This window comes from Simochromis diagramma, unplaced genomic scaffold (genome assembly GCF_900408965.1).
Source record: "Simochromis diagramma unplaced genomic scaffold, fSimDia1.1 OVJJ01000822.1, whole genome shotgun sequence".
In the NCBI taxonomy this organism is placed as follows: Eukaryota; Metazoa; Chordata; class Actinopteri; order Cichliformes; family Cichlidae; genus Simochromis; species Simochromis diagramma.
In genome coordinates, this window is record NW_024387520.1 from 8,558,947 (window position 1) to 8,584,008 (window position 25,062).

Sequence of the window (25,062 nt, forward strand, 5' to 3'; positions counted from 1 at the left end):
TAGCGAGGATGGGAGTGATGTGGAGTTTTGAAAGAGCTGAAGGTGAGAGATTGACTCTTGATTGAGACCAAATTATTGAGTAAATAGTCCAAATGTGACAAGATGAAGGCATGGATGGCTTTTTTAAACATCTGCTTGAAGAAAATTTAAACTTTTGCAACATTTCTTAATTGGGGAAAGCATGATTATCCAACCTTTGCAATTTGGAACTGCAGAAAATAACCCGCTGCTCTGCCTTTACCTGAATATGATATGTTTGGTAACCCTCTTGACTTTTCAGCCATCCACTAAATTTCTTAACCATTTATCCAATTCAGGCTTATTGTGTGCTAGAGCCTATAGCAGTTTTTGTAGAGTGAAAGGAGGGCCACACCCTGGACAGGTTGCCAGTCTATTGAAGGGCTGAACAAAAACGCACACACACACAGCACACACACAGATGCACACACAATTCTGCGGCCTCCCCTCCAAGGCGCACAGAGCCATAAATCCTGTCACAGTTCCCAGACAAGTCTGGCCTTTGCTTGTCTTCTCTGTCACTCTGACTCATCCAGTGTACACAAAACTGGGGAGCCCGGACTTCGGCAGCTCTGTCTTCTCCTAATGTCAGTGGGGAACGTGTGCAAGAGAATGTAAATATTTGATTAAATATGTATAAGCTGGGGCGATGACAGTCCTTTGGGTAGATCCTGTGCATCTGTGAATGCATTCAAGCGAGCAGCTTGATCAGAGCGATATGAGGAGAAAGGAGAGAGAACGGACTGACATTTCTCCTGCTAGAGCAAACACTGATGGGGCGATATGCGCGAGATAGCATATTTACATTTTACAGCCTTTGAGACTGAGTATAAAACGTCAGTCAACATTTAGTCACTGAGCCCTGCTGATTCTCACTGAAGAAAATGTTTGCGCTCGGGAAATTATCTAATTTGCCCGTTGCACGACGGAGTCTTGTGCGTGATATTCTTGGGATGACTTGAACATGTGCAAGGTGTTAACCAGTTCTTGGATCATCCAGCGGCGGCTGACACTACCTCAAAAGAGCGTCATTAATTAACATGCCATTATCAGAGCTGAATGCTGGCTGGGGGAGATTAATGCTGAAAGGAGCTGCTAGTGGATTAAAGGTCACATCCTGTATGTTAATCAGCCAGCACCCCTGACCCCTGGAAGGAAACACAGTAGAATGGGCACATTATTGCCACCTGGCTGGGCACCAATCATTACCGGGATCAAAATGGGGGCCGTTGCTCTGGGCAGACACAGACAGTGAATGGATGGGATGCAGAGGTGCAAAAGAAAGGCTTTGTCATTATTAGGCCCTTTGCCCAATAATGACAGGAGAGATACAAATCTGCAAGTGTGAGATTATGGTTGAAATGTTGCACTTGCAGTGGTTGAGTCAATCCTTTATGTAGAGCAAAGGTCACAGAGTGCAATGCTGCTCCCAGGCAGCAAGTAGAACTGGTGTTGTGAAGTTACACAGCTGCACTGAGGCATGAGTTCAAGTTTAGGATATCACTATCACAGAGTTTTGATTTTCTTTTCTCCAAACAATAGAATCAGTGTGCATATTACACATAATCTTTGGTGTATATGGCGTAGTTTTTCCCCCCACTCCTTTACAGTCTCTATGGACACAAACACACAAAGACCCTGTTCAAGTCTGCTACTAACACATTGCATCCTCAGTGTGAAAAAGCCTTGAGGACTTTCCAAGGTGGATGGATTAATTTCTGGGTGTTCAAGAGAGAACGCCAGCAGGCTGGATTGGCTCTTCTATATCATATTTCTGCAGCCCACACACACACGCACACCTCCCACTCTCCCACATCTGACACGAATCTCTCAGATCGGATGTGACTCACTAGCTCTGGCAGTGTAAGACTAAATTCTTCTTCTGTTACTCTCTCCTATAATGTCCACTCAGCTCTTTCCACTGCCTTTATTTTATTTTTTTCCTCTTGTATTCACCCACAGCAGACTTTCGCATAGTTTTACAGGAATTTACACACAGTCAAAGCGAGACCTTCACTATATTTGTATGAATGCCATTCAAAGAAGCTGTGGTGTATTTCATTATATCATCAAATCCCTAAATCTATTAAATCCCTTTTCATTCACCAGAAGATGACAAAAGGCGTTTCGGCAGAAAGCCACTTGAGGGTCTTTGCTAAAGGACAAAAATTCAGATCATGGGGAAAAAGGAATACTCGAAGTGGATGCTCGGGGAGCGACGTAGATGCTTACAGAGCAGCAGCTATTCTCAGAGGACCCGGTATTCCTGCATCAACGCTTTCCACGATGCAAGGCTTGGTTCAATGCTCGTTTGATGGACTATTTTCCCTCCTTCCTAAGCAGGGCTGTGTACATTTTGACCTTGATGTCAGCACAACCAAACAGAAGCTGCTGAATAGGATATCACCCTCTTCCTCAAGGACGCATATAGCAACATCCTCCTTTGTGTGTGTGTGTGTGTATTCATCTATTCTGTGCACATTGTTCTTTGCAAAGTACTGCTCAGATGTTTGGTTTGGTTTTATTCTTATATCATATGATATGTGAGCATGTTTGTCTTTTTTTTTTAAATACATACAACAGCACAGGACATGGACATGTCACGTTGGAAGGGGGATAAATGGTGGTGGTGGTGGGTAGTAAGATTTAAGTGGAAATCAAATGACATAAGAATGCAGTATCAAGAACAACAATAATCATTATCCTGATATATATGTTTATCTACACATATATACCCACAAATATAAAAATGCAAAGCTGCAAACATACATACCGATATATGTATAATAGATTTACATACATACATATGTGCCTGCTTATATAGGGACACACATCTGTTTACACACGGGTACAGATGCATGTGTTTGGATATGCATATCGATACTGAACTTCAAGTTGTGAATGTCAGACGGAAAGCGCTTCTGTGAGTTAATGAGACATGTGAATGCTCAAAAGCGTTATAGAGCATTACATTAATATGCAGCAGTTAAGCTTTTTTGCTTTAGCTTTTTTGACCCAAACCGATTTTTTTTTTTTTTTTTTTTACCAAAATGTCATAAATCTCACTGAAGAGAAATATTACAAACTTTTATGGTTCTTTAAATCCATAGTGCCACCATCAGGTTAAGCTTTCCATTTCCACTTTAGTTTATGACCATATATATGTAATATGTATGCTTTGGGGTTTTTGCTAATTAGCACATATTAGCATACTAACACACAAGATGGCAAACATGACTCCATAACATTAACAGGAGTTTTGTTTGCCAGTATTAACATTTAGTTTAAAGCACCATTGTGCATTAGCATAACCTCTCAGTGACACTAGCGTGGTTATAAACTGATAATAGTGCTGCATGCATTTGTTTCCACTGTACTATTAAAAAAGTGAACTGCCACCTAACCATGCAGTTCCTCACTGCTAAATACAGAACAGTTTTTATCAAAACAGAATCAGTTTTCATATGTTGAGCATTAGTTAACGCAGTGTTGTTGTTTTCTTTCCAATTTCACCACTCAAAGTTCCTCTTAGAGCTGGTGAAGCTACAAAATAAAACTTCGCTAAAACATTGTACACTACCTACCCTGAATGACAAACAAGCTAATGTAACAGAAGGGCTAAAGGCTGGCAGGTACTAAAACCTGAGGGGAAACAAAAAGAGTAAGTACTGAGTATTACCCTTTTTCTACATTAGCTCTGTGAATGCTACTGTTGCTAATATTACTGGTGTAAATAGTAGACTGTTTGCTGAGACATTAACAGCGATATTAAGTTACAGATTGAGGTTAACATACTCTGCATCAAAGCTGTGTTTACTGTTTGCTTGCACAGCTAGCTTCTGAGAACACCTCACAGATGCTTGATTTTCAATCAGTTTGAAAGCAAAAAAAAACATTCAGTTTTCAGCATGTCTGACAGTCCGGTAAGATCTGAGGGTTGAGGAATTAGAGGCGAATATGTCTTTATCTCTTTTGTTTTGTTTGCAGACAAGCCAAAAGTAAAAAATTAAAAATTAAAAGAAGAAAAGAAACAAAGATGCAGGGAGGCACGTTATAGGCACCTACAGATGGGAGTGGAAGTGTTAAATCTGTGTAGCTGTGTGGAGCAGCTAACTCAGTCTTCCACTGGCCTGTCAGGGCCTGAGTCCTGCTGCATTTCCCAGAGGAGCTACATCTGCATGTCTGGAGACGGTGTGTGTGTTAAAAGAAATGCCCCCTAAGGCTCACTGTATATTACAACACAGAGGTCGAAGAGTAATACGACAGATAAAAGTGTTCAGGGGTGAAATTCAGTCAGCTTCATTCTCTGAAAAGTTAGAGTTGCTTTCCCACTGCAAATACCTCATGCCGACGGGACGCGACCCTGGAGAAGTTCTCTTAGGGCAATTGTGAATTCTTGACTTGACACAAGGAGTGAAGTCCTCAATTTTGTGATCAAAGTCCAACGTTTACTTAGCTGACACTGGAGCAGCTGAGAGAGAGCGAAAGAGAGAGAGAGAGAGAGAGAGAGAGGGGAAAAAAGGGGGACTTCACAAGGATTTCATTCTGTGTCTCTGTGGTTTGAGTGTCGAGCTTCCTCCTTTTCAGCCACACTGCTAAAAAGCTACTCCCTCAGGGCGACTTACTCAGCCTGCACAGACACTGCCACTATCTTGTGATCTCCCTACAAAAAGCACATGAAAGATATACAGACACGCACACAGACACACACACTCACATGCACAGAGTGAGGGATGTGTGTCAGAGATTACTTCAGTCACAGTATCTACTATTGCACTCTATTCTTATCTCTCTGCTGTTATCAACTCCCTCTAGACCGTAAGCACTGTTAACATTTCACCTCATTTCTAGTGTAAAACACTTCCAAGCCTTATTATCGTTGTCACGCAGCGTGTTTTAATTCCAAAAACCCGACGTTAGACTAAAGAACTGTTTGCTGTGGCTTCACATTTTCAGTCCAACCTTTTGGGATCACTTTCAAAATCCCAGCACTGTTTATGGTACAGCACGATCTCGGGCATGAATGAACCTGTACTCTTCCAGTTTATCACCGGCATTGCTTATGAATTAGGTGAACCTTATCAATCATTTACGAGCCTCTCTGTGCTGTCATTTTCTTAGATCATAGCTCCCAGCGTCGTCTCGCTCAAAGAGTGTACGTTTGCACCTCACCGTCAACATGCAAGAAAAGATCCAAGCTGCTCCGTGTGACCATGCTGGAAATGCCAAAAGAGTCCATTTCCAGCATGCATACAATCATGAGTTGGAGCAATGTGCTGAGTAGTATTCTGTGCTGTATATTGAGCACCACCACCACCACCCGCACAGCTCACTGAAGTAACCCATCCCCCAGCTGAGACATTTATGTGACTACATTACAGCAACGTCCCATCCCCCCACTAAGTGAGCTTTTCTGAGCAGGTCCCTGGGGTGGGTGTCAGTGTGGAAAGCAGACCTTTTTCCCTGTCCATGGGATGTTATTGATGAGGTAAGGTAATGGATCCCCCTGCTGTGCTCACAGGGCCACTGAAGATAAATCAGACAGTGGGTAAGACCCAACCAGCCATTCCACCTATCTCCACACTGAACTGCCATTTCATTAGCTTTATTTATGGGGGTTTTGCACTCTTCTGAAGCCCTCCCCTCTCTGTCCTCCCACTGAAAATGCTGCTATTTCTCTTCGTCCTTTAGTGCTATGGCAACCTATATACACCCCCACCCCATTCTTCCTCTTCTTCTTTTTTTTTTCCATCAAAATGGTAGTATTCGACCTCCCACACATTTTTCCTGGAACTAGTGCTAGCCTCAGTCTAGTTTATGTAAAAGTCAGCCTACAGCCTGTTATCTCACAGTGGACAAAGGGCTGGAATGGAAAGTGAAGGACATCCTGGGCTTTTTACATTAGATCCAAGTCTATAGAGCTCAGCATTTCCTGCAGAGCTGTATTTGAGTTGGCTGATCAGCAGCAATTCACCTCTGGGCTTACAGCTCTCCATGTAACAACAACAACAACAAAAAAAGCAGCCACTTGAGTAAGAAAAGAAATTCATTTTTTGCTGGAAAGGACTAGTTGAACTCATATCACCATCACAGATCAAATGTAATATTATGTTTTTTTCTTTCAGAAAATGTGTCCAAAATTGGAAAGCAGGCACAATTCACTGCTCGAGCTGAACAAGCTCACTTCTACGCCCATGCCAGCAGAATATGACACTGATTCTTTGTAGCTTTTTCATCCCTATTGCTTCTTAACTGCCAAGGTTTATATCACAACTTTGATAGCACGCTTAGGAAAGTCCACAGCATCAGGAGCCGATTGCATCTGTACAAAGCATCAGTGTTATTGCTGTTCGTCCTATCTGTTGATTGTAATGCATCCAATCAGAGGGCAGCTATCTATGCTGACTGATATTTCTGACGAGCTTTACAAATGCCAAACCTCCATCCATATGCAAATGTATAATATATGCTAAACCATGTGTCTATCTACCTATGTACTGAAAGTGGCAAATGCAGTGAATCATCACACATCCTCCTCACATCAGTTTTCCATTGAAAAGAATTTTTTTTTAACTTCCTTTCATGGTGAACACTGATCTCATGACAGTCCTGCTGGAACATGTCCATACAAGGTCCACTTTAGTGTACTCCACATGAATCCATGCAACCTGACAGATGGTTGACTGAGCTAAGCTCCTGCAATTTTTGACTCGAGCCCAGTTCCATCGGTTGACTTGGACATTGGACAAGTGTGAATATGCCTGTCACGCCCACACCAGCCAGAGGAAATTCAAGCATGATTTGTCACATGAAAGCAGAGTGTGCATCATATAGATGTGTTTATACATATATCTCTATCTATCTATCTATCTATCTATCTATCTATCTATCTATCTCTCGTGTGCTGGTTATTTCAGTCAAGGGTTGAAATCACATTTCTGCCTTGCACAAATTTAAACTTGTACTCCAAACCAATATCTGTGATTTCGTTTTTTTAAAGCTGCTAAATTACATGGATGCATGATGTAACAAAGACACAGAGCACTATCCAACTTTGTATTACATGTGGGCGAGGCTGGAAAGATTCATATTATGTCTCAGCAGTGAGATTTAGTCTACACATGATCTTGATAAAAGGCAGGAAAAGAAAAAAAAGAGAGAGAGAAAAAAGCGTTTGCTGGCTGTCGGCCAGGTGTGGACAGACTCAGGAAGTTAAGCCGGAATTCCAACAATGCAGGCAGTCGTTAGAGTCTTCAGCGAAGGTGCTGCCATTTCTGCTCTCAGTGCTGTCTTTGTTGTGGCGGCGAGGAGGCAGTTAGGTGAAATGCTGTGGCTGTGAATACATTTCAGCCCTCGCTCTGAATTGTAAAAACCGCGAGTGACGTGTGAATGATACAAAGCAAACAGTGGCATCAAAATCAGGCTCCTCTCTCGCGCCTGCGTCCAGGGGGGAAAGATAATTTTCCCAGGCTGTTTGACTCGAGCCCAGTCGTGACAATAATAAATGCCGGCAGTGACAGGATGAATTATGCCTCAGCTAAAAATGTACATCACAGCAATAGGAAGAAACTGGCATGTAATTACACCGGAGATATAAATAGCGACACATGCCTCAAAGTATCCATCACCTTCATCTAGAAATCACATTAGAAATGGTACACTCGATTTCAATTAGAGATGTTTTTTTTGTATTTTTTTTTTATTTCTATTTATTAGAATGGACACATTTCCCGGATTAACTGTATTTGAATCCAATTAGTTTAAGCCTAAGTGAACATTCCTTAAATACTACCCATGAATGCACTAAAAAAATACAAATGCCAGAGTCTAATAATGTGTTTCTAATCGGCCACGGGTTTTTGAAGGATGGGACCATGCGGCATGAGAGTATTTGAATTTGTAATCAAAGCTGATCATTCAGAAAGGGGAGCTCCATTAATCTGGCAGACTCCGGATGGCGGCCCATCTTTTAAGAAGTGCTGTTTTGATGAGGATTTTCCCTCCAGCCTCCTCTCACTTCGAAAAGGCTTTCTACGCTGCTGCTGTTTTCACCTTGTGTGTCTCTGTGTGCCTGCGATGCAAAATGTGCTTCTGGATACACCAACTGAAGCAGTCTGTGTACAAATGATGTCACCGTGACAATGTCACACAAGTGCAAGATACACAACTTTACAGGTGTGCGGTTGAGATTAAAAAGCAGGTCAGCTCATACTGCTGATGGTCTGATCTAAAAGAAAGGAGAACTGCACATTACAGTTCATTCATTTGTTATATGTGTAACTCCTTATTTGCAGAAATTTATCTGGTGATAGAAAGATGTGGGCTGAGAACTCAATGGAGTTGTGGCTGTTGTAATGCCATCACACGATGGTGCTTAGTTGATGTTTTATTTCCTAGCCATTATGGATGTCTGCAGTGCATCTGCCAACTGATTGCCTTTAAAATCTCCAAAGTCTGCTTAGTTCATGCTCTCACCCCTGGTGGTGCCTTTCATGTGGGCTCTGGATCTACTGAAGCAATCCTTTAGTTGCACGAATAACTTGTAGAAAAGATACCCCAGAGGATCCAAAAGTGAGCTGCCGAATTTGCTTTGCATTCAGGAAAAAGCGCGCCCTGTCCAGATTTATCAGTTGTGAGAATTTGGAAAGAAAGGCAAAGAAAGTGTTGTGTCCATTTGGCCTTTGTCTGGAGCTTTGTTTAACATTATGAGGAGTCTGGCTGCAGATAAAACACAGCTGTTGACATCAAAACTGGCAAGTGAGAAACATTTGCACTTTATCAACAAGCTGATAAATTGGGCATTGCAGATCTGGGAGAGATTGTTCAGACAAACGGCTGGGTCCAGAAAACCCAGCTGAAATAAACAGTTATCTCTCCTGCTCTGTGATGGCTGAATGAAGAGATGGTGGTTATACTGATGGTTAGAGGGGGTCTCCCAAACCGCAGAGCAGAAAGAAAAACACAGGGAAGAAAGAAGAAAGGAAGAAAAAAACAATCCCAACTGACATCATAGGAAAGGCTGCTGCTTAAATTTAGGGCGAGATAAAGCCTGGCTGGAGTGTGCCAGATAGTTATATGGCAAATACAGGTTGCCAAGGACTTGTCCAAGTGGAATAACACAATAAATAATCATAAAATTAACTGAAACTTACTACCATAGACTGTAAAAACCAGGATTATGTTTCAGCAGATTTTTTTTTTAATGAGCCCTGCTGATTGAAAAACAACAACAACAACAAAAAAAACACCACAAGGCAGCCAGACATTTTCCACAAAATCCTCTCTGTGACTCAAGTAGATGCAGCATGGGTGGTGACTTTAGAAGCCAGTGTGAAGTAGAGAAAGCAGTTTCAGATCATTTGCAAGGCACCGGCTTCAGCAGAGTCATCAACTCAGTTCACAGCATGGCATGTTGTGATCTCCTGAATACTATCCTTCAATGTTAAGTCAGTGTATTCACAGCTTGTACTTCTCCATGGGAATCAAGCAGCACAGATGTAGACTTCCTGGAGTTTTAATGCTTGGGTTGACCCCCCCTTTTTTTTGGAGGCTCTGGGTTCATAAAGGAGCAGGGAGGGGTGTAACTGGAGAGGGCCAGTGCGTTTGAGTCTAATGTGTACCAATAAGTCCAGGATAAGATGGAAATTCTTGTGGACTGTTTGTAGTGTGTTAGATTATGATGGAAATTTAAGCAGCTGTACCGTGTATGCTTTATACACATATATTTGTTAATCACCTAAATAGCACACCTACAAATCTATTTGGAAAATTAATCATAACATTTTATTTACCAATGAAAATGAGTCATGCCAAATTACTATAATTTTGAATATGCTGTGGGCATGGGAAATGTGCACTGCTTTGAGTAAAGAGGAGGAGCGAGAGAGCTTATGGACCTATTGAGAAAGACAGAGGCGGTTCAGCCCTGCTATGGTCTCAGCAGCAGCAGCTCAGGGAGTAGTACTAGACCACTGTGTTGTGCAGAAACAGGCACGACGTATCCGAAAACGGCTAGCGGATTAAATGAAAACGAAAACTACTCTTTCATGTGGATTAATCCCGGGGAGAGACGTTTAGTCGAAGCGAGAAGACCTTTAAGCGAAATTGGACCGAGTGACGAGGATTGGGACGTTAGTCACAGTGCGATAACACCACCGAATGATTTCTTTTGCCCCGCCGCTAAGGTTAGTTAGCTTTCATTGCTCGCTGTCCATTGGTTTTGGGGGGGGGGGTCTGTTCTGCTGTTGGATGACGGGGTCCGGCTATTCTTTGGAGGAGAAACAGCAGTATTGACCTTTTCGAGTCTCTATGCTGTGCTATAGTTACATGACCCGTCAGACCTGTATGAAATTAAATGTTTTAGCGGTGTTCGGCTAGCTGGTTACCCATCTTGCCACAGTAGTGCTAGTTGGCTGGTTATTCCCAGCTAGTTAATTATTTTTATAAATCCGGAACACGTGCTACATGGCTAGGCTAGGCTAGGCTGGCTAATGGCTAACCAGGGCTAGCTTCCCGAGCTAGCTGTCAGAATGACCGAGTAGCCAGCGCCAGTTTTATTCAACTGAATTAATCATACACTGGTGGTGACTCGTTACTGACGCTATTCCACACACAACACGACCAATATCCGACAATATTAGTGATTGTCAACTTTTTACTATACGGTACCAGAAAATGGGTTCAAGCTAAGTCATTTAGCCTGCTAACTTGGCTATGCACAATAGCGCCCGGTTTGCATTTGTAAACACTGGTTGTACATGAAGTGAACGTAATGCGCTGAATCGGCTTTAGCGGGGACGCATTGGTTTGTTGTCAGATGGCTGATAAGCTATATTTGGCGTGCAGTAGTTTTGTAAGCAGCTTGATGTCAAGTCTCTAAAAACAAAAGTAAAGAGGGACTGTAGGGAGTTTGCGTTAGTGTTTGGCTTCTCAACATTGCTGCTGAGTGAGTATATTTGCTGGAATTGGACTGGGGTTTTTGGACCTCTGTGTATTTTCCGGTAAACTGCATTCCTGTCTCTACAGTCAGTCTATGTAATGATAGTCCGTCATAAAAACATTCTAATTTTGGTGGTTCTAAGTAGTTAATCGCTATTGAGACACATCTGTTAATTCTGTAAAGACTGAAAACACTTTGGTTGGATACCTAAGGTAGTGAGTTACAAATAGTTTAAGACGTTTTCCTAATATTGAATGCTAGGGAGGACGTTCAGCTTGATGGTGTCCTTGTTGTCTAAAGTTATTTGTTCTATAGTGTATATCTTCAACTCTTGTAACACGTACTGTAGATAAAAGCCGAGTATCAGCAATCAAATAATAGTCACTTGTCTTGTGAAATTTGTGTTTCTGTGATTGTTCCTTAAGAAACACAAACTCATATTTTGTCTCATATCTTTTATGTGCCTACGTTTGAAACGTATGGGAACACACAATTGCGAACATACATAGTGGTATGGTAATGTATATTTAAAAACTTGCAAACCTTAAACTGTAACTGTCTAGATATCTGGGATTAAATGATGTATTTACTGATCTGTTCTCTCTGGTTATAAAACAGGGTTTTCCCCTGGATATAGTTTGACCAAGTTGGTAAGCCACTTTGATGCATTTTATCACGGATGACCAAAGAGTCAATGCATTTTCCTGTTTCCATTAGTACATAGATTATGCACGTCACCAATGATAAAAATAGTGATCTGTGGTAAGACCATAGGTTTGTAGCAGAGCTAAAAAAAAACAACAACAAAAAGGAGTTTGACAACAATATGATGAGTGTGTTTGTGTAAAGCAGGCAATGCCTTATCACAAATGAATGAAATGTGTTTCACTCAAAATCAATCAGTATTAAATGCAATCCATGTATTTATTTTGCATGTCTTATAGCTATTCCAGTGCTTTATAACACTTGTGTGATAGGTTATGCTAAACAACTGATTGTTTTAGATTACTTCCTGTCAACTGAAACATCTAACTTTATCAGCAGGAAGTTTTCCCGTTAAACATCTGGTACAGTGCACAAGTCAAATTGGGAAAAATTTCCATAATATCTAAAGATAGTTGGAAGATAAATAAAGGGAAAAACCCTCTGATTTATTTCTTTTTCACTCTGATATTTATACATCAGATCCCACCCCTCTGACAACATGGTTTAACCACCCATTAACCACCTACTGCTCCACATTGCTAATTAGCATAAGCAACATGAGCACATGGGTAGTTAGGATATTATGATGTATGTGTGTGTGTTACTGAAGCTATTTTTATACACATGCTCTTTATAGCAACAAGGAGGGTGTTTTGTTACTGAAAATGGCTAATCAGCTGTTTCGTTTAATGCCATTTTCACCACCAACGTTGGCTAATGTACAAATAATGTTCCTGCAGTTACCAGTAATGATGAAGCAATCCCTCAGTTTCTCCGCCATAGCTTTTATGTAATCTTGTGATTGTCTCATTCATGTAGTCATCCTTATTTGTCTGCATTTACATTCATGTATTGGATTGAAGCCCACGCTGTTGTTAAAGTAATGACAGTAATGGCTGTGGCAGCAGGTCGGGTGGGGGGAAATATTGCGCCGGTACTGCGTCATGACACCGTAATATGTTATTCCGGGGGCTTCAAGCTAAGTATTATTAGAAACAAATATCATTTTCCTAAGCTTCAGTCATCAATTTTTCTGTACAGCTGCATATTAAAATCGGTTGGACTGGACATTAAATGTCCTGTAGTACAAATTCTGTGTGATGTTGGATTGCGCAGGTTGTTTAGCTTATTTAGTACATTAATGTAAAATCACTCGATATTACAAGCAGTTATAGTACTTGTAGACACTTGGTGTGTGATCAGGCAGGCTGAAAAGCTTTTAAACCTCCTAATAATCCATAATGCACTCAAAATCAAAAATCTAATTCTGATGTGAATCCTCAATTGGAGTCTGTATTGCATAGTGTCAGGATTGTAAAGAGTTAAATCTGAGTGAGGCGATATCTCCCCCTTTTCCAGAAGGGTAATGGGGGCAGGAGATAATCCCGTGCTCTGCATGGAGCCTCAGGGAGACCGTTACACCGCTAGTTCAATTTCTTCTCTTATTAAGAAACACAACAGAGTTATGAAACCGGAAAGGGGAAGTTCTTGCTCATTTCATTTTATTTCATTGTGAAAGATGAATCCTTACAGTAAATTCTTGTGGGAAGACAAAGCACATTGCATCGTCATAAATCAAAGATTTCCATTAAAATTCCAAATGTCTTTCTTTCATAATAATAAATGTCACAAGTTCTTTATTTTTTATTTATGTCACCATAAGCTGCCTCTGATATAGCAGGTAATCTTCCACAAACAACAAAATATACCATATACAGGAAGAGCATGTGCAACACATCTAACTCTTGTAACTAAAATCATATTCTAGATGAGTTAAAAATGGTGTTATAGTCAGAGTAATGTGAGCATTTGCAGTACATGCATAGTAAAAGACTGCCTCAAATTTGATTACATTTTTTTTTTTTTCTTTTTTTGCATTTGTTACATTTGAACTGTCAGATCAGTCTTGAATACACTCCAGACACATACATGGGCAGCTGGACACCCGATAACAAACTAATGTTCTGTTATACTACTTTGAAGTCAACTTGTTCATGCGTAGATGTTGCAATGTACTGTAAATTTTCTATAGATTTTGCATGGTTACCCCCCTAAATAAACAAACAAAAAACATGAACATCCACATGGATCTTTGCAATCAAATTCTAAACCTGAGTGGACTTGTGGATGTAGAAACTATATAATGAATGCTTGAGACTTGGGTGTAGTGCCTAAGCATGTTTTTAATTTGGGGAAAGAAATATTAAATATTTGCCAAAACACCTCAACTGGGTGTTTTGGCAAATAGGCAACACCATGGTGGAGATGGTGAACCCAAGTGAAGCTATGCAGAATACCTTTTTGTAACTCAAATCATGAGGCGTGTTTAAAAGATTTACAGTCCTAACCACGTTTCATTACAAGGCTTTGCCTTTTCCTATATACTATCATCATAAATAAGAATGTTTTTAATGGCTTGCTGGTTAAATATATGCTACACTGGCTCACTGTTCCTTCTCGTGGTACATATTTGAATTATGTACGGCCTGGTTATAGTCCAATTTTAGTTGATATTTCTATAGCACAGTGCACACAAGTTTTGAACTGAAGTCATAGCGGTTGTTTCTTCACATTCTGATAGTGGATTTAGCACAGCATGCATATTAGGCAAAACAACGTCTGTCTATATACATCCTAACTGCTAGCTTTATATGCTGTATGTCTTCAGACTTGACCAATCCTTGTAAAAATGAAGAAATGTACAGATATGTATTCATGGACATGTATGAATGTATGTAGGTAGGCAAATGTAATTTTTCTTGATTCGGACTCAGTTGAGTGTCCTTAGTGCTCTATAAGGATTTTATTTGGATTTTAGAAATGGTATTTGTGGTATGGGAACAACACTTGCCTTGTACTTGCTTTTTGTTGGCCAGTGTCAAACCATGCATATACATTCTTAATCAGATGTTAACAGCTTACTAGATCTGGTGACATTTGTCCACATGCAATCCAACTCATCTGTCTGCTTGGTGTGTCAGGGCTGTAAGCCATTGTTTTATATCAGCTAAAGCCTTGGTTCAAATCTCTACCCGAATCTTGGCTATACAGGCCAGTTGGATGGGGAATTAAATCACAAGTTCACATGGTTTCTTACCCTCATAATGCAGCAAATCCAAGCAGATGTGACTTTTCCAACACTTAGCACTTGACACAGCAAATTAAATGTTTATTTACTCTAACTGCTGCACAAACAGAGTGATTATAGGGAAACGACACAAGTTTAGTACGTGGTGCACTTCATGAACCCTCAAGTTTACATGTGGAAACCTAAGAGAGAAATATGAGGCAGTCTCTGTAAAACTGCCTCACAGGCTCTTTCCCTCCTCCAACCCAGTTTCCTTCTCACTGGATGAGTAAGTGCAGCTGTCTAGCATTTCTTGCTCACTAGTGGACTGCACCTGGTAGGTTTTGTGTGTGGAGAATGTTATGCATGACTCAGTGTGATAGAATATTATGATCAAGCACAGCTGGTCTGTTGCTCTGCTTCAGATTACAATCTAAGTGCTATTGAACTGGACAATGGTACCACCCCAGCTCTAGTGGCTACATGGGGGGGGGCCGAAGTTAGGCAGCTGTGCTATTTTTTTATTTTTATTTTTATTTTTTTATTTTTTTGTGCTTGCAAATGGAAAAACTTGTTGTGACGTGTTGTTCAAAGAAAATGTCTCTGATATTGGTTATCTTGCAGCTTCAGATTTTTGCCCTAATCCTCTAAGTAATCTAATTTTAACATTTAGGCAGTTATAGAGAGGAGGAGGTTGGGCATGTTCGGTCTGCTGGCCTAGGGGTTGAAAGGGTATGGAGGTCAGACCGATTCTGTGTCCATCACCTTGCAAAGTTTAAAAAAGGGAGATCTATTCTTCAATCAGGAATTTGTGTTGCTTGAGAAGTAACCTGTAAAATTCCTCATGTGTATAAACCTTGAAAACTGATTGCCTATCTTGTTATAGTAGACTTTTTTTTTTAAATTTATTTATTTATTTATTTATTTTTAACACTCTTTAGGGTGTTCATGTTGACTTTTATTGTAAAGTAGTCTATCAGGGTTTTAAACAATACCTTATTTTTTGGCTGTTTGGCTTTTGTGTGTTTGTGTTGCATACAAAGTACTTCCAGAATAAGTTTGTGGTATATAGGCTGTAGATGATGTTGACAGTTGATATGGCGCTCTATCACTGCGTTAATGCACTACCTGTTCCTGTCAATTACAAAAACTGTATAAACAGCAGTCTAAACTGCTACTATTGTTTGTATTCATGTTGTGGCAGTATGCATTTCTAGTGGGGTTTTTTGGTATGTGGAAAAACACGTTTTATAAGCCCACGCTTTATCATAAAACACTTGAATCTTAGGTTAGTAACAAGAATTTTTTTTTTTTTTGTTTGAGCACCAAACTTCACTTCCTTTTGTTACAATGATCTATTACAGGAATCGTTGTATCTTTTCCTTTTTAGGTTAGCTTGCTCCTTTTTATTAAATGTCATGAGTTTCTCTTTTAGTCGGTGACTTTGAAGATTAGACGTGACTGCGTTTTAAATACGAGAGAATATGATCAAATGTTTAATGTTGAGCTACTTAATTTACTCTTTGTTTCATCGATACAATTACGAAGATAATTAAATGGTCAGAAAAGATACTTAGCACTTCTTATTGTGTATTAAAACACCATCTCAAAACCTCTTGTGATACACCTGTGTTTGGATGCTGTTATTAGAAGGTAGTCATTTATTATTCATAAGGTGTTCTGTTTTGATTTCCCTAGCTATGAAATATTCTTGCTATTAAAACCAGTCACCCATATTTAAACGCTATAAAAGAGAGCCAGACAGCGGATTAGCAAAGATTAGAAATGGCTCTGTGGTAAGTGATTCACTTGACTCACTTACGCAACACAGATGACAGCATGGTAAAGGGCATTACTCTTGTTTGTGTGTAGGCTACCAGTGTGGGTAGTGTTGCATTTGCCTCTCTGATTAGCCCAAGTTTTCTACTAGGAGTGTGTTACAGCATTGTTATTTGTTTTTTTTTCCCCCCATTAAAGGATGTTAGTTAGCCAAGCTGAGAGTTGGTGAACACATATCAACTGTATTCCACTGTAGAAGTGAGAGGTATGAAAGTGTAATTACTGGTTGCGTGTGCTTGTGTGAGAGGACTGAACTCCTGTCTTGACATGTACCTTGGATCCATGACAGTGCAGTTTGGAACAAATTAGTGCTTTTGAATTTGCCTGTACATCAAGCTGTTGATATGACATCTGGTCTTTGCTTTGTAATGTTTGGATTTATTCCCTGCTTAAATGGTTCCCTGACTGTAATTAATTCAAGCTTGTGTGTCATATTTGGGAGCGGTGTATTGTTTGTGCCATCTGTGTCAATACTGGAGGCATGTATGGACTTTAGTATTTGGCAATACATGCACGATGTCAGTGTACATGCATAGACACCTTGTCATGCACAACTGGAAGTTCTATCAAGCTGCTATCATGAGGGGCAAAAAGGCACTCGGGTTGCATGCTGCCATACTGAAGAACATCTCAAAGTTCTTGAATAATTAAGCAGCAGTGCAGGGGACGTAGGTCAGCTCAGCAGACAAGTGCACTCCTCAGTTTTATTTCCTGCTGCTTAGAATTGAGAGCTGAATGTCAGGTGGACTTTAAAGAGCCAATGGAGAATAAAGGGAGATTCATAAGTTAAAGCTTCATGTTATCATGTCCCACACAGCTGAGAAATAACTTTGTGTGTCAGTAACAGATAAATGATATTTTGTACTCTAACAGTAATGGCCATACAACAATTTCTGCATAAAATGTAAACTGTTACATGAACAATTCCTTATCTTTACTTTGTGAACTTTACCAGACAAGTTATGAAGGCGGAATTGGAGTATTGTAGTGCATTTTCTGACATTTCTGACCTGAATGAATAAGGTTTATCTAGACAACTTGAATTTATATTATTTAGTTCATATTTTTGTATTTGCCTGACTTGTAGTGCATTTGCGTAACTGTTAATTTTACAAGTATGCTCAAAGAATAAATGAACAATATAATTTAGCACTGTGATAGAGAACTTGAGTTGTTTCCAGTGGTTTTACTTACCATTGAATATCCTCGATAGGCCAGTTTTGGCTAATAAAATCCAGAATGTATGTGATAATACAACAGTCGGAAGCGAAAGAAAGTACCTTTATATCTCGGACATAATGCAAACACTTAGCAGAAGATGTAATCATCTAGCTTTGTCAATATACAAACTAAAACATGGCTTTACATAGCTTCCAGGTAGGAAACGTCAAGCCAAATTTGAAGTGCCTTTGGCCTATTTTCTATCTGAATGCCACCAGATGGTGATAGCTGTGGTTGCAAAAAGACGTGTGTTTCTATGGAAGTATACGAGGAAAAGCTTTCGTATTTGACTTAGTAAACGATCTCCTGCTGAGTTTATGGTCTCAGTCTCTCATTTGGGGTCGTGCTAAAAATTGGGTTTATTTTGTAAATCTTGGTCACACTGTTTTGAAGAGTAGAATTATTTGTGGTTTACTTATTGGGTCATGACTTCTGCTTCACAAGCCGTCAACCAGCCAGCAAGTGGTTTCACAATCAAACCCTCCCCTGCCTGTCACATCTGAATTTTGAAACCAAGATGGCGACAGCAGAAATGCCAATCTTGAGGGTTCAAAACTAGACTTTAGCTTGGTTAGTGAGCTTCACTTTTAAAGATACAAAAGCTGCTAATTAGTGCTACAAGACTATTAAAATGCTACACATGCAGGGGAGCAGTCCAGTGCAGTAGCTTGAATTGTCAGAGGTGAGGCCTTGGGACAGACATTGGTTTTCGTGGCCTTTCCTGGCACACCTGTCAGTCAAAGAAGCCGTACAGATATCCAGCTACCATGTATTTAGTTGCTTTACAAGGGGAGAAATAGTCATAGAGACCCAAGTTGCTTTTGTACTGGACTCTAAACATATCGATATTGAACCGTTCAATACAGTGCTTTCGGTTTGGTACGCATATGTATCGAACAATACAAAAATTTTAATTTATTTTATCAACTTTCCTTCTGATGATGCTGTCTGTGTTGAGCGATCAGTGGATCTGCGCTCGACAGTGCAGCCTAGGCGGAGTAGTCGAATGCAGATTCACTGAGTGCAGGGCAAGCTAGCGAGACAGAAGTTAAGCTCTCCTTGCAACATGGCAAATTGAACCTCCCCCACCCTCATTCAGATCTGGCGTTTGGAACTATTTTGGTTTTCATGTGACGTATGACCCTAAAGGTAAGCGTGTCATGGGCTAAAGTAAAACAGTATGTTTGATGTGTCACACAATGCTCAATTACATGGGTGGGAGCTAGTGTGTTAGCGCAGTTAGCTCGTTAACGTGTTGGCCGTCCAGCCCCATGCACGGGGCGATCTGCGGTAGCTCGTTAACGGAGATTTGCCGTGTTGTGGCGTTAACGGTCATTTCAACGAGATTTACGCTGACAGCACTAGTGGGAACACAATGAATATGACTGCACATTTACGCCGACATCATCCTAGTGCAAAGACAAGTGGAAGCAGACAAAAACAACAAGCATGCATGCTACAAACTTTACCCGAGTCATTTAGACAGCCGTTAGCACATGATTCTCCTTATGGGGACCTGATATGTTTAATATGCTGCTGAGAATATAGCCCAGAAGAAGCGTATAGTATAGCTTTTATTTTGGAAAGAGACATTTCTCTGTAATAAACTCTCTTTTCCAAAGATGAGTGATTCCTCAATCAGATACAGGGCTCGCAAAATCGCTAGCCCGACGTCCCGGGGCTAGCGATTTTTCCAGTCGGGCTACCAAAATCTATTTCTGCCCTGCCCGTCGGGCTATCGTAGGAAGGAAAAATATATGTCAATGCTTTTGCATTCTTTCGGAAATGTAGCTGGGTAATTATGTCATTGGCATCGGTGAGCCACTGTCAATATGTGACATATTGAAATCGCGTTTGAATTTGCGCTTGTTTTTTGCTTTCACTTTGCAATCGCGCGAACTGTGTATAGAGAGCGACAGTACTGATTGGTGACTGATGATAATTTGCGCACCAATTCCTCTGACATCGTCTTATCAATCGTTAGCTTACTATGCAAACATGACAAGGGAAATCTCCCGCAGCAAGCTTAAACATGTGAGAGGTTGATCGCGCAGAGAATCGCTGAGCGTTATGTGAGTGCGTGTGTAAAAGCAGCAGGATATATATTTTAGTTCTGCTGAACCAAATAAGACAGGTCAGGGTGAAGAAGTGACAGCCAAAGAAAAGCTTACCACAAAACGGAAAGGTTATGACAAATCAGACTATAAGGCAAAAAGAAAGTGCAGCTTTATGGTTTCATGGACAAAAGAATTTCTGTGGCTGCAATATGACGAGCTAAATAACCAGGGCTGCACATAAGTGGTCCGCAGGTGCGCATTCGCTGTCAAAATAAAAAACGCGCACAAGGGTTAGGGTTAAATTTAAAAACTGTACTTTTGAGTTAAAATATGTATTTATAATTTTAATAAATGACAAATTAAAAAGGCATGAACATTTTTTTTGTATCGAAAAAATATCGAACCGTGACACCAAAGTATCGAACCGAACCGAACCGTGAATTTTGTGTATCGTTGCACCCCTAATATATATATATATATATATATATTTAGTTTTTAGGGGTGCAACGATATTCGTATCGATATTGAACCGTTCGATACAGTGCTTTCGGTACGCATATGTATCGAACAATACAACATTTGTAATTTATTTTATCAACTTTCCTTCCGACGATGCTGTCTGTGTTGAGCGCTCAGTGAATCTGCGTTCGACTACTCCGCCTAGGCTGCACTGTCGAGCGCAGATCCACTGAGCGCTCAACACAGACAGCATAGTCAGAAGGAAGAGCACAGGGCAAGCTAGCAAGACACATGGACCTCCCCCACCCTCATTCAGATCTGGCGTTTGGAATTATTTTGGTTTTCATGTGACGTATGACCCTGAAGGTAAGCGAGTCATGGACTAAAGTAAAACAGTATGTTGGATGTGCCATGCAATGCTCAATTACATGGGTGGGAACTAGTGTGTTAGCGCAGTTAGCTCGTTAACGTGTTGGCCGTCTAGCCCCACACACGGGGCGATCGGCGGTAGCTCGTTAACGGAGATTTGCCGTGTTGTGGCGTTAAGGTCATTTCAACGAGATTAACCTGAAAGCACTAGTGGGAACACAACGAATATGACTGCACATTTACACCGACATCATCCTAGTGCAAAGACCAAAATAACAAGCATGCTACTAACTTTAGCCGAGTCATTTAGACAGCTGTTAGCACATGATTCTCCTTATGCTGCTGAGAATATAGCCTAGAAGAAGCGGATAGTATAGCTTTTATTTTGGAAAGAGACATTTCTCTGTAATAAACTCTCTTTTCCAAAGATGAGTGATTCCTCAATCAGATACAGGGCTTGCAATATCGCTAGCCCGACGTCCTGGAGCTAGCGATTTTTTTCAGTCGGGCTACCAAAATCTATCTCTGCCCTGCCCGTCGGGCTATTGTAGGAAGGCAAATGACAAATTAAAAAGGCATGAACATTTTTTTTGTATCGAAAAAATATCGAACCGTGACACCAAAGTATCGAACCGAACCGTGAATTTTGTGTATCGTTGCACCCCTAATATATATATATATATATATATATATATATATATATATATATATATATATATATATATTAGCGAAGGATTTGATTCGTTTGTTGGTCGTGTATATGGTGTTACAGGTTGTAGGAACAGCTTCTAATCTAATATGTTGGATTAGAAGCTCGAAAAATGTTCTCTAAATCTTTTAGACTGTATTGAGTTCAGTGTGTATCAATGTTTACTTTCTAACCAGTTTCCTCAATACTTTGCATTCTCACTTTGTGGTTTCATTTGTTTTGTATGTAGGCGTATTCCTGTAAACTCATTCTTTGGCGCTTATTAAGATTTTTGTTGATTCTTCATAATGGAGTTACCAGAGAAATTACGTAAATTTTGCTTCCCTGGCGTCAGCATGTGTGAGTGAGCAGGAGGGGAGTATCTTTTAGATCCTCAAGAGTGTTTTGGTTGAGTGGCTTTGCTTGCATGATTACAGGGAGTCATAGTTGGCAGTGTGTGAAGGCCTGTGTTCTACACTGGGCAGCAGGGAGGGGGCAGGGCGAGCCTTATGTAATTTCACACAATGTCGCTGAAGCGGCCAGTAGCGAGGGAACAGGCAGGAAATCCAATAATGGCTCTACTGTACACCATAGACACAGCTGGATGACCACATCTGGAGGTTCAGGACAGCCAATCGCTGGTTCTGTTAGTCTCTCACCACCTCCTGGCTAGTCCTTTCCTGTCAGATTAGTCCATTTTAAAGTCTGTGTTGAAATGGTGACAATGATGCGTGTAGTCTATTGCAAAATACAAATGCATTTTTTCTTCTTCACATTCTTTTTACCTTATGTCTGGTACAGCTATCCTAGTGGATTATTCAGAGTAGTTATATATTTTTCTTTTGGTTGTTTACTGTGGGTATAACAGTAGGTGAATCATAGTTTTTTTTTTTTTTTTGCTTTTTTTTTTTTTTTTAAACTACACATTTATACTAATAGCTTCAGCATACCAGTCTCATAGAGGTTTCCCTTAAAGGTGTGTAGCAGAGCATCTCCCAAAGCTAAACTACTAACATGGTTTCAAACCTAAGTTTTATCTGCGTGTAAGGTAAAAAAGTTAAAAGATGAGTCATGCAGTCAGCTGACTCATCTTACAAAGGTAGATAAACTGTGATGTGTCATTAATTTAATTTCTGCTGTCTATCTTTTAGAGCTTCTGAAACTGCCTTGTTTTTCCTCTGTGGCCTGCGGTCTGTTGATCTGATTGGCTAAAGCCTGTGGTAGACATGGCCAAGATATTTTTGAAAGTACGTACCCCTTTTCCAAACAGCTCTCAGGGATGACTTCCCTGATGGTTCTCTGTAGCAAACCTAGCAAATCTAGTGCTTCACTTAGCTTTTGGGCTAGGGTCCAACCCTAAATTGGCAGCAATACTGAACCCTAATACCCACCAAATCTAAATGTTTTAAGATTTATGAGAGTTCTGTAATTGGCTTTTCTTATGAGAACACAGTACTGGTTCACATCTGGGAACTACAGCCTGAAATAGACATCTAAGCAGCATTAATGTTAATAAGTGTAAAATATATGTGATGCATATGCAACAAATTAGGTGACCTACTTTTGACACATTTCTTTTCAGTGCACAGAATATAAAGGCTTTTAAGCATCGTATTGCATTGTATGGCAAGCATTATTTTTCTATTTTTCTTGTCAAACTAAATGGCACAGTAGGTTTGTGTTTTAAAGGACCTTATTTGGGTAGCATTACATTGGTTATTTTACCTAATAAGAGTCAAACCAGTGAAGCTTCCTGTGCTGTTTATACTTGAATACTTCCACTTTCATTTTCAGTCACGGTGTCTGAAATAGCTTTGTTGTTGTTTTTTTTTCTTTTTTACTCGTGTCTCAGGGCTGCAGGTGTCTTTGTTTCTAATCATGCTGCTGTTAGTGTGATAGGCAGTGCTGTTCCGTCAGATTTAAAATGAAAGGTCTGACAGGCTGTGGTTAAGGGTCATTGTACCTCTTTCTATCAGGCAAATTACAGCTGTGTCAAAGTTGACTGTGGGTGTTCACACTTTTTGCACAATGTCTTCAGTTGCTGACTGTGTGTTGTGACCGCAGATTTCCTTTTTGAAAGTCAAGCAGGGGTAGGCTGCAGTGTTTGGGTAACTAGGGTAACTGCTTTCCTATGTGGCAGCTAGCAGTGTTATCATTAGGAAAGCTTCTAGCATCCTTGCACCTATTGCCAGATTAAGATCGAGTACATTTAAAAATAAAACACAGATTCTGGCCTGATTTTCAGATATTTGAATGTTGACATCTTTGTATGTTATCTCTAGATTAACCAAATTTGCCACAGTGTGCGAAGTATACTTCACCTCTTAGCCTTTTTGGTCCCAGCGCTTTTTAAAATAGACACAGAAAGCCAACATTAGTGTAAGTTTAACCTTATTTCAAGCTGAAAACTCTGAGCAGTCTTTCTGTTTTGATGACATAGGAGGGCTTCACATACGTGGTGGTCTGGGTGTTAGTGATAGATGGATATATCTTCATATCCCCATATTTATTACTAGTCCAAACATATTGAGATATGCCAATTCTGATGCACATTTCAAAGCCTAAATGCTGAACACACAAGAAATCTGTTTTTGACAATTTAAGCCACACTGGTGACTGCTTTGACGTGGTGTCTAATAGTTTGGAGCAGTAGTTAAGTAAATGTAAAATTCCTAATAAAAACCTATCAGTTATTAATAAGTTTGGGTGAGTCCACTGTTGCGGAAAAAAGGGAATATTTTTCACAGGCGCGCTGTTCCTCGTGCTGCCTAAAAATAATTGAAAGGCTACTGATGTAGTACTTGTCACCTTATGAAAGCAACACCAGTGATTGTCTAACTAATGAGAACCGCACCAGCCTGAGTCTCCAGCTCTCATATTTAATTAATGCATTAGCACACCAGGCAAATACCCTCTTCATTGGCCAGATGCCGCTGATGATCGCATATCACACGGGTTGTCTGTTGGCACAAATTGTGCCTGTGTTCTTTTTAAAAAAATTTTTTTTTTTATGGCTGTGTCTTATATTAAATATGTACTTACAATAAGGTATTTCTTGCATCATGACCTCTTTACAGCATTGATTTTTATGTCGTCATCCTACTTTTTAATGGCAGCAGTCTGCCTTGTCGTCATTGTTTTGATATTTCAGCCTGGCAGTAGAAATGCTGGTGCACTTTGGTTTGGATCTTTAAGTGTTCTTGTTCTGAGATTAACTGAAAGGTATTTACAATCACCTTCTCTCTTTTTCTTCTTTTTCATTTTACTTTTTGTAGTACGTCTTCTTCTTGGCGTTTCTGTTCATGACACGGGCCGATCAGAATGAATTATTTAAACAGTGAAACTAGGCAAAGTCATGTCTGGGAAACATCAGTGTCAAGAGAAACCTCTTTTTGTCTTTAAATATAAAACGAAGTTGGTGAGCTCACTTGGAAATAGTGTAATGATTTCCACTGTATCATCTTAGGATGGGCATTGACCTTCTTTATGTCTTTTGACCTTAAAAGATCTATTTGGGCCTAACTGTTAGGCTTCAGTGGATTAATTGCAAGGGCTCTGTTTCTGTGTTAAATTTCAGTGGATGGGGAATGAGGAAAAATGTTGGAGTAGAGCTGCATGAATGTGCAAGACTATGCTAAAGTTTCTCCAGATTTAGCTATAAGACTGCAGGTCCCCCCCGCCAAAAAAAAAAAAAAAGGAG

At 40.2% G+C, this 25,062-nt stretch overlaps 1 protein-coding gene across 4 annotated transcripts in view; it reads left to right on the forward strand.

The window, feature by feature from the left end:
* The first annotated feature begins 9,938 nt into the window (after window positions 1–9,938).
* The window catches only part of ncor2 (nuclear receptor corepressor 2), a 95,375-nt gene continuing 80,251 nt past the window's right edge, over window positions 9,939–25,062 (forward strand). For 3 of the 4 annotated variants that reach the window (XM_040019534.1, XM_040019536.1, XM_040019537.1), the window contains exon 1: window positions 9,939–10,202. The gene's annotated coding sequence lies outside the window, so the exon portion shown is untranslated. The remainder of the gene's footprint in view (window positions 10,203–25,062) is intronic. The other variant, XM_040019535.1, reaches the window with a different exon arrangement.